The 7,985-nt window shown below is 33.9% G+C and overlaps 1 non-coding gene across 1 annotated transcript; it reads left to right on the top strand.

The window, feature by feature from the left end:
• Positions 1-2,638: 2,638 nt before the first annotated feature.
• LOC127675847 (U6 spliceosomal RNA) lies at positions 2,639-2,741 on the top strand. Its single transcript, XR_007975537.1, has one exon. It is a non-coding gene; the product is annotated as a U6 spliceosomal RNA (small nuclear RNA).
• The last annotated feature ends 5,244 nt before the right edge of the window (positions 2,742-7,985 follow it).

Below are 7,985 nucleotides of genomic sequence, written 5' to 3' on the forward strand. Positions count from 1 at the left end.
ACACTAACTGAAAGAAAAATGGACTGTAGTCATTAAAGAAGGATCTTGTTTGCTGGATTTATTATCTTTTCCTCTAAGCTCATTAAGAAAGAGTCCAGCATAGGGCTAAGGTCTCAATTAATTTTAATGGGCATGACCAAGGTTTAATAGAGTGTGTGTTTTAATTGCTTTGAGAGTAGGTCAAATTGTAGCCTAGTTTGCAATTGATAAAAATGAGATTTTGATCAAGAGGTACAATATATACTTTTCTAAGAGAAATTGATAACACGGTTCAACTTCTTAAAAGATCACTGTCTTTTCTAGAAATAAAATCTATTTATATAAACTTCATAAATAAATGAATAAAACCAGTGACATCCTGAATATTGCAGAGTCCCATTTTTTTATTATAGGTATTCATTAAAATGTAACGGTATTGGATAAAAAAAATCTGTCTTATGTCAAATTGCTTCCAAATTGTTAAATTGGAAGATAATTCTTCCAAGACTCAGAAGTTCTGTGAGATAGAGGACAAGCAGCAAAATCCAGAATTAGGCCAATCAAACAAGGAGTCATACATTTCAGTGGGAGTTGATTATTTCTTTTCCAAAATAGCATTGGGTAAGAAGATAATCTATTTGAATATCAATAATTTAAATTTTATTTAAAGTGGTCATAAGCATTTTCCAATTTGATAAATATTCCAATAACTAATTTCGTGTTTGATACTTTTGGCAAAGCATAGGTAAGTGTTTGAGATATTTTGGAAAGGTCAAACTCCAAAAGTGAAAACACAAGTTAACTGCCACAAAATACTACTACTACTACTACTGCTGCTACTACTACTACTACTACTAATTGCTTCTGATAGACAAACAGGTTATTCTTTTTTGTGTGTGAATGGAAACATGCATTTTACAGGTAGCCATTATTGAAGGCTCTGCATTTTAATATATAATTATTTATTAATTTTAATATTTAAATAAGATATATAATAATATTGAAATATAATTTTCATTTGTTCAATTTAGAAAACTGATGAGATGTGTATATACTGGTGTATATGTGCATGTGTTTGTGTGTCTGTGTGCCTATATGTGTTTATGTGTCTGTAAAATGTAAGACATGCAAAGTGAAATAAACTGCTCAATGTTATGGTTTCCAGAAATTAAATAGATGCTATTACATTGGGTCCTTAACTATCAAATCATCATATATCTTTTCTTCATGACATTATTATCAAGGCATTGTTTTCAACGTAAAAATGAGGTGATATATGCACCACACTGAAAACAAACATTTTAAATATAGACATCATAGATAGCATCATTACTTTTATCTTTTTATAACTTAAGATTTTATAACAAATAATAGACAGATACAAGATGGAGAACAAATGCCAAAAACGATTCTTTACTCTTTAGAGATCTCTAGTTATGTTTTATACATAGTTTACATAAATTATGCATAGTTATATAAGACATGAAAATGCTCATTGTATGCTTATTTTAAATTTTTTAAATTAGAGAAAACACATAATTTAGATTCATTTGTAAATTTTTATAACATCTCTCTTGTGACTTTTAAAAATATAGTAAAATTGCTTCAGTGACATTTTTAAGAATTTGACAGAATATAGTACTCATGTTTAATAAATTAAAATAGTGATAGGCTACAAATTAGTATCACAAAATTTGTTAATATCAAAATGAAATATACCTGGAAAAATCTATTTTTTCTGTTTTATATAACATGAAGTAAATAAACAAAGCTTCCTATTTGTCCAGATTAAAAACATATCCACTTAATAAAAGTATTTATGAGAAAACACATAATTTAGATTCATTTGTAAATTTTTATAACATCTCTCTTGTGACTTTTAAAAATATAGTAAAATTGCTTCAGTGACATTTTTAAGAATTTGACAGAATATAGTACTCATGTTTAATAAATTAAAATAGTGATAGGCTACAAATTAGTATCACAAAATTTGTTAATATCAAAATGAAATATACCTGGAAAAATCTATTTTTTCTGTTTTATATAACATGAAGTAAATAAACAAAGCTTCCTATTTGTCCAGATTAAAAACATATCCACTTAATAAAAGTATTATTTTATTAATTATTTTAATATTTTTAATAAATTTAAAGATAAGTATAGTGAAAATGTAAGGGAAAGTAGAATTAATTGAGAGTAGGATAGAGAGCTGGCTCAGTGACTAAATACAAACTAAGTGCTTATTAAAGATTAACATAACCCAAAATACATAAATGAAATGCAACCAAAAGAAAAGAACGAAATGACAGGACTATATATAGTCCTTCTCCAACCCAATTAGCCAGAGTGATTAGGCAATAGTCTTCCTGAACAATGATAAAGGCAATACATATAATGTTTACAAAGCTCAAAAAATTCAAGCTGAATTTTCTGATTCATTACAATACTTTCTGTAAAACAACAAACAGATACAGTACAGATAAAATGATACATATTTAGAATCTGACAAAAGATAGCATATATTTTATAGATGGAATGATACTAAATATGGTATGAAGGGTTATAAATCATGAGTTTTCTGAGAATTTACAAAACAAACAGAGAGTGAATGTGTTAGCCCATATAAATCATCTTGAAATAAGAACGTATTTTAATATGCTTGCTTTGGCAGCACATATACTAAAATTGGAACAATGCAGAGAAGATTAGCATAGCCCATGTGCAAGGATGACACACAAATTCATTAAGCGTTCCATATTTTTACCTCAGAGGAAAAGGTTGGAAAACAGTTTTCCAAGCAAATGGTACCAGGAAAAAAGCTGGAATAGCCATTCTAATAGCCAATAAAATAGACTTTCAACCAAAAGTCATCAAAAAAGTCACAAAAGGACACTTTATACTAATCAAAGGAAAATTCTACCAGGAAGAACCTTCAATTCTGGACATCTATGCTCCAAATACAAGGGCAGCCTCATTCATATAAGAATCTTTACTAAAGCATAAAGCATACATTGCACCTCACGAAATAATTGTGTGTGACTTCAACATCTCACTCTCCTCAATGGACATACACAGCGAAACACAAATTAAACAGAGACACAGTGAAACTAACAGAAGTTTTGGAACAAATGGCCTTAATAGATATCTATATAACATTTCATCCTAAATCAAAAGAACATACCTTCTTCTCAGCACCTCATGGTACCTTCTCCAAAATTGAACATATAATTGGTCACAAAACAGGCCTCAACAGATATAACAAGATCAAACTAATCCCATGTCTCCTATCAGATCACTATGGAGTAAGGGTGGTTTTAAATAGCAAAAAAGCAAAAGAAAGTCCACATACACATGGAATCTAAACAATGCTCTACTCAATGATAAGTTGGACAAGGAAGAAATAAGGAAAGATATTAAAGACTTTTTAGAATTTAATGAAAATGAACGAAGAGCATACCCAAATTTGTGGGACACAATGAAAGCAGTGGTAAGAGGAAAACACATAGCTCTGAGTGCCTCCAATAAGAAGGTGAAAGAGCATACACTAGCAGCTTAACAGCACACTTGGAAGCTATAGAACAGAAATAAGCTAATACACCCAAGAGGAGCTGAAGGCAGGAAATCATCAAACTCAGGACTGTAACTGACCAAGTGGAAACAAAAAGAACTATACAAAAAGAATCAACAAAACCAGGAGCTGGTTCTTTGAGAAAATCAACAAGGTAGGTAAACCATTAGCCAGACTAACCACAGGGCAGAGAGACAGTATCCGAATTAACAAAATCAGAAACGAAAATGGAGAACTCCTACAGTTGATAAACATATTAAGCAAAGTGGCTGAATATAAACTCAAACAAATCAGTAGCCTTCATATACTCAAAGGATAAATAGGCTGAGAAAGAAATTAGGGAAATGACACCCTTCACAATAGACACAAACAATATAAAATATCTTGTTATAACTCTAAACAAGTGAAAGATCTGTATGACAGGAACTTCAGATCTTTGAAGAAAGAAATCCAAGAAGACCTCAGAAGATGAAAAAATCTTCCAGGATTAATTGGCAGGATTAATATAGTAAAAATGGTCATCTTGCCAAAAGCAATATACAGATTCAATGCAATCCTTATCAAAATCCCAACTCAGTTCTTCATAGAGTTAGAAAGAGCAATTCTCAAATTCATCTGGAATAACAAAAAACCAAGGATAGCTAAAACTATTCTCAACAGTAAAAGAACTTCTGGGGGAATCAGTATCCCAGAACTCAAGCAGTACTACAGAGCAATTGTGTTAAAAACTGCATGTTATTGGTACAGTGACAGGCAAGTAGATCAATGGAATAGAATTGAAGACTTGGAAATGAACGCATACACTTATAGTTACTTGATCTTTGACAAAGGAGCTACAACCATCCAGTGGAAAAAAGATAACCTTTTCAACAAATGGTGCTGGTTCAACTGGTGGGTAACATGCAGAAGAATGCAAATCAATCCATTCTTACCTCCTTGTACTAAGCTCAAGAGCAGGTGGATCAAGGACCTCCACATAAAACCAGACACCCTGAAACTAATGGAAAAGAAACTGTGGAAGACCCTTAAGGACATGGGTACAGGGGGAAAGTTCCTGAACAGAACATCAATAGCTTATATTCTAAGATCAAGAATTGATAAATGGGACCTCATAAAATTACAAAGTTTCTGTAAGACAAAGGACACTGTCAATAGGACAAAATGGCAACCAACAAATTGGGAAAAGATGTTTACCAACCCTACATCAGACAGAGGACCAATATCCAACATATACAAAGGACTTAAGAAGTTAGACTCCAGAGAACCAAATAACCCTATTAAAAATGGGGTACAGAGATAAACAAAGATTTTCACCTGAATATGGAATGGCTGAGAAGCACCTAAATAAATGTTCAATATCCTTAGTCATCAGGGAAATTCAAATCAAAACAACTCTGAAATTTCACTTCACCCCAGTCAGAATGACTAAGATCAAAAACTCAGGAGACAGCAGGTGCTGGATAGGATGTAAAGAAAGAGGAACACTCCTCCACTGCTGGTGGGGTTGCAAGCTTGTACAACCACTCTGTAAATCAGCAAGGCGGTTCCTCAGAAAACTGGGCATGATACTACAGGAGATCCCATTATACCACTCCTGGGCATAAGCCAAGAGGATTTTCTAGCATGTAATAAGGATACATGATCCACTATGTTCATAGCAGGCTTATTTATAATAGCCAGAAGCTGGAAAGAACCCAGATGTCCCTCAATGGAGCAATGGATACAGAAAATGTGGTATATTTACACTATTGAATACTAGTCAGCTATTAAAAACAACAAATTCATGATTTTTTTTTTTTTTTTTTTTTTTTTTGGCAAATGGGTAGAACTAGAAAATATCCTAAGCGAAGTAACCCAATCACAAAACAACACTCATGGTATGCACTCACTGATAAGTGGATGTTAGCCCAGAAGCTCGGAATACCCAAGACACAATTCACATATCAAATGATGCCCAAGAAGAAGGAAGGATAGGCCCCTGGTCCTGGAAAGGATTGATGGGGCAGTGTAGGAGAATATGAGGACAGGGAAGCAGGAGGAGGTTGATTGGGGAACAGAAGGAGGGGAGAGGGCTTATGGGACTTTTGGGAAGGGGGGAACCAGGAAAGGGGAAATCATTTGAAATGTAAATAAAGAATATATCTAATAACAAAGAAAAATGTATTTAAATGAACATTTCAGAGATTCATCCTTAAAAGATCAAATTAATTAATACAAAATTCCAATATTTTTTCCTTAAAATGCAAGTAACGTTTCTCAAATTATTGAGCATAAATGTAAACACACTATTATTGTAAAACTGGTACCATATATAATCATTATAATTACCAAAAAAATCCTTAAACGTAAATAATGTTCATAATATTAAATTGTAGTGATAATTCAAAATAATTTAAACTCTTACTGCTAATTCTAATATTAGTTACTTAAATATTTAAATAATATTAAATCTTTGGGGAGAAATCTTTATTCTTTATTGGTGGTGTATATAGCCTGGAATAACTGCAGAAACCATGTATGTAACATGGGATGACTGTGAAGATAAGGTAGTTGGTCAGTAATAGCAGGGCATAAATGACAAAACTAGAAAATGGGGGAAAAGTGGGTAAATTTTCGGCAAAAATTGGGAAGGAAAAGGAGGTAAATACAGAAGAAGGTGGGAGGAGGGTACAGAGATTTCATGGTATATGTGATCTGATCAGGGAATAGGAATAGATTGGCTCTTTGGGAAAAGAGAAAGAGATAAGTAGATAAGGAGGGAAGAGTAAAAATAACAATAAGGATGTCAGAAAATGTCATTAGGAACTATAGTATTCAATATTTACATAAGAAAGCACCTTTAATTCACATAACTCTAGGGCTGTTCAAGAGACTCCCAAAAGATTTTATTGGTCATTGCCATTGCTCCCTAACCTCCTTGCTTCCAACAATGTAAGCTCTTACTTCCAAAGGCATCATGAATTTCAGAAACATATCCCAGAGTTCTCTGAACTAGAAGGGACATGAATTTGTTGTCCCTTAAGACGTGTTTTCACTATTCAGTAATCTACACTGAAAGCTTTCAATGGAGACCATCCCCACTGTAAGGGTCCATGATTTGCTGAAGAATGATTCCCCAGACTCAAATAGTATGTAAACACAATGAGTGTTTTATTCAGCAGAAGTCCAGCATGCTGGGGTCTCCTATTATCTAGACAGAGAGACAACCAAGTGAGCTCACAGGCCTGATTTAAAGTGCATTAGGAGAATTCTGGGGTAGGTGACCTCTATCCTAATTTGTTAGGTCCATCTCTCTGGAAATTCTAGAAACATTACTAAGGCTTGGGGCTGCAAATTGTTGCTGAGGATGTCTGGAAACTATTGTTGACCCATTGTCCTTGCCTCAGCCCTGGTGGTAGTGCAGCTTCTGATTAGCTGCCTGAAGCCTGAGGGTTTTTTTTGTTTGTTTGTTTGTTTTGTTTTTTGTTTTGTTTTGTTTGTTTGTTTTGTTTGTTTTGTTTTGTTTTGTTTTTTCAGTAACTGACTTGCCTGCACTTGCCCAGTTCTTGGAAACAGATATTTAGGCCTACTTTCCTTAACTGCCAATTTGAACCCTGTCATGGAATCAGCCTATCTCATTCCTCTCACCACCATTCTACACAGCTATGACACTTATGAACCACATGACTAGGATGGCACAATAACCCTACGGGTACATAAACAGCATGTATACTTTATTAGAAAGCAACAACTATCTAATTAGATTTAATATTCATGTAAAAGGAAGAAAATCTTGAAGCCTAGATAACTATTCAGTGTTTATGAAGCCATGAATTTCAGAGGGAAATCTACAACCTCTACTTTATTAAATCTTCCTTCTCCCCTCCACTCCTGCCATGCAAAAACCAAGACAAACAAAAACTAGCAAAAAAAGAGAACACCAATTGGTTATCCAATAATAGATGGTCAGCCATGAATGCTGTTAGGGTTTCTCTGCCAAGGAAATGTTAATTCAGCCAGATTAAAATAGGAAGGTAGTTTTATTGGAGAATGCACTTCTGGGTAAATTCACCAGTCTTAGAGGATGAATCCTGAAGAAGTCTTAAGCTGGGGTAGGGGCAGAGATATTGTGAGGGCAGTTGGGATACCTGTCTGAAATGTCAGGAATGTGAGACTGGGCCCTTTTAACTCACTGAGTAGGTGGCATTGTAGGTTGGAAGAGGAGAAAGGAAATGAAATTTGTTGGACCATGTGTGGGAAGTGAGGTAGGAACTTCAACCAAATATCCTGACTTCTTTGGGTACAGAGACTCCTTCCTGTTCATATCTGGCTACTTCTGGCTGAAAAGGGATAGTATTGGATGGTGGAATTAGGAGTCACTGCATCCATGTTTAGCAGGAAGTTTGAGTGAAGCAGCAATCTGATTGACCATTGTATAGGAGACTTTACAAATCCATTT

The sequence above is a fragment of the Apodemus sylvaticus genome, chromosome X, assembly GCF_947179515.1.
Source record: "Apodemus sylvaticus chromosome X, mApoSyl1.1, whole genome shotgun sequence".
In the NCBI taxonomy this organism is placed as follows: domain Eukaryota; kingdom Metazoa; phylum Chordata; class Mammalia; order Rodentia; family Muridae; genus Apodemus; species Apodemus sylvaticus.